This window comes from Lupinus angustifolius, chromosome LG09 (genome assembly GCF_001865875.1).
Source record: "Lupinus angustifolius cultivar Tanjil chromosome LG09, LupAngTanjil_v1.0, whole genome shotgun sequence".
In the NCBI taxonomy this organism is placed as follows: Eukaryota; Viridiplantae; Streptophyta; class Magnoliopsida; order Fabales; family Fabaceae; genus Lupinus; species Lupinus angustifolius.
Genome location: NC_032017.1, coordinates 14,402,119 through 14,404,913, shown reverse-complemented (window position 1 = coordinate 14,404,913; position 2,795 = coordinate 14,402,119).

Here is a 2,795-nt window from a genome sequence, read left to right as displayed (position 1 = left end):
TGGAAAGCTTCAAGAGCACGAAATGGAGCTGGGTCGCTTGACCATGAATGAAGAATCAGACCGGAAGAAGAAGAGCATCACATTGAAGGCCACGACCTCCAAAGAAAAAGAAGAGAAAATTGATGATGAATCTGATTCCGATCTAGATGATGAAACTATGGGTCTCCTAGTCCGAAAATTTAGCAAATTCATTAAAAGAAAAGGAGGACTCAAGAAGTTTCAAAAGAAGGAAGCGAAAGAATCAACCAGCAAAGGCAAGAATAACAAGGATCGCTTCACTTGCCATGAGTGTGGAAAGGTAGGGCACATGAGGTTTCAGTGTCCAACCTACCTAAAGAAGGTTGATTCAGAGAAGAGCACTCCCAGGGATTTCAAGTCCAAGAAAGCTTATATCGTGTGGGATGTACCTGAGGAGGAGACGACATCAAGCACCTCTAGTGAGGAGGAGTCAGCCAAGTTATGTCTAAGGGCTAGATCTGACAACGATGCGAATTCAGACTCACGCGAGGACAATCATGAGGTATATTCTGACACCTCATCCACTTCGGATGACTCACCTCGTTATGATGTGTTGTATGAAGCTTATGTCGAATTGCATGAGGAACTAAAGAAATTGGCTAGAATTAACATTGATAGAAAAAGGGTAATCCTTATAAATGAACAGAAAATAAGCCAACTGCAAAAAAAATTAGATGAAGTAAAACTAGAGAATGAAACATTAGATCTCATCTATTCTTGTAGCTCATGTAACTGCTCTACTAATAACTTATGTAAAAAAACCTGTCTGTGAGACTTACGAGACTATGCAAGAAGACAATTTTAAACTAAAAGAAAAACTCACACGTCTCACAAACAGTAAACAGTAATTAGACACTTTGCTCAATCAAACAAGAAACATCGGTGATCGTACTGGTCTAGGTTATACTCGCTCTGCTAAAAATAAAAGACCATATAGAAAACCTGTAGCTCACACTAAAAATAAACATCATAAGCATTCTCCTACATGTTTTTATTGTAATACATATGGTCATACTTCTCATTCATGTTATATTAGAAAGTATGGTATACCTAGCGGAGTCTATGTATGGATAAAGAAGGGAGATAACTCCCTGCTCACTAACAAAAAAGGACCCAACATAAATTGGGTACCTGAGGAAAGCAAGTGATCTGTTTTGCAGGTATGTCATCGAACACAAGGACAAAAATGGTACTTAGACAGTGGGTGTTCGAGACATATGACAGGTGACAGATCAAACTTCCTACTTAAAGGAAAAGGATACGTCACGTATGGAGACAACAACAAGGGAAAGATACTTGGCACTGGAACAGTTGGTAACTCATCCCAAACTCTGATTGATTATGTCCTTTATGTTGAAGGACTAGAACATAACCTTTTGAGTATAAGCCAACTCTGTGATAAAGGTAATCGCGTATCTTTCGATTCTGATTGTTGTATCATTCGTGACATCATATCTAATAACGTTAAATTTATTCGTCATCGTATAAGTAATATTTACATGGTTAATTTGGACGATGTCACTACATTATTTTCAAAATGCTTTATTTCTAAAGAAGATGACATCTGGCTATGGCACAGACGCGTTGCACATATCCATATAAAACATCTAGATAAATTATCATCAAACGAACTAGTTGAGGAGCTACCAAAATTGAATTTTAAAACTAAAGAGATTTGTGACACTTGTCAAAAGTGTAAACAAACCAAAAACTCTTTTAAAAACAAAAATGTGATATCCACCTCAAGACCTTTGGAGTTACTCCATATGGACTTGTTTGGACCATCACAAATCATGAGTTTTGGTGGTAGCTACTATGCTCTAGTTATTGTTGATGATTTCTCTAGATTTAAATGGACATTATTTTTATCTGCAAAAAGCGACGCGTTCAAAACTGTTAAAAATCTTGCCAAACAAATCCAAAACCAACTTAACCTGAAAATAATATATATACGAAGTGATCACAGGGGAGAATTTGAGAACTTTCAGTTCGACAAATTCTGTGATAAGAATGGCATTTTGCATCAGTTCTCTGCTCCTCGCACTCCACAACAAAATGGAGTTGATGAGAGGAAAAATCGAGTTTTAGAAGAATTAGCGAGAACCATGCTTAACGAAAGTAATACCCCCAAGTACTTCTGGGCTGATGCAGTTCATACTGCATGCTATGTTATAAATCGAGTACTCTTAAGGCCTAATTTGAATAAAACTCCTTATGAACTTTTAAAAGGCCGCAAACCAAATATATCCCATCTTCACGCTTTCGGTTGCAAATGTTTTATATTAAATAATGGAAAGCATGCTTTAGGAAAATTTGATTCTAAAGCCGATGAGGGAATATTTTTGGGATACTCGATTCATAGCAAAGCTTTCAGAGTCTTTAACAAATATTTAATGCAAGTTGAAGAGTCTATCCATGTACAGTTTGACGAATCTTCTCCAAAAGAGAAGAGAAAGGTCGTTTCTGATGATGTTGCAGGTGCTTTGGAAGAAGCATACTCAAAGGACATGGATAATGAAAAAGGAGCTAATAATGAAGGTCAAGCCGAACCTCAAGAGCACTCAGATATGCCAACCGTGTGGAAAACCAAGAAAGCTCACCCGATCGACAAAGTAATAGGTGACATATCTACAGGAGTGGTAACCCGTAGTTCCTTACGAAATTTCTGTAATTTTGTAGCTTTTGTATCGCAAATTGAGCCTAAGACCGTTGATGAGGCCATTGAGGATGTACACTGGGATATAGCTAGGCAACAAGGGCTAAACCAGTTTGAGCAT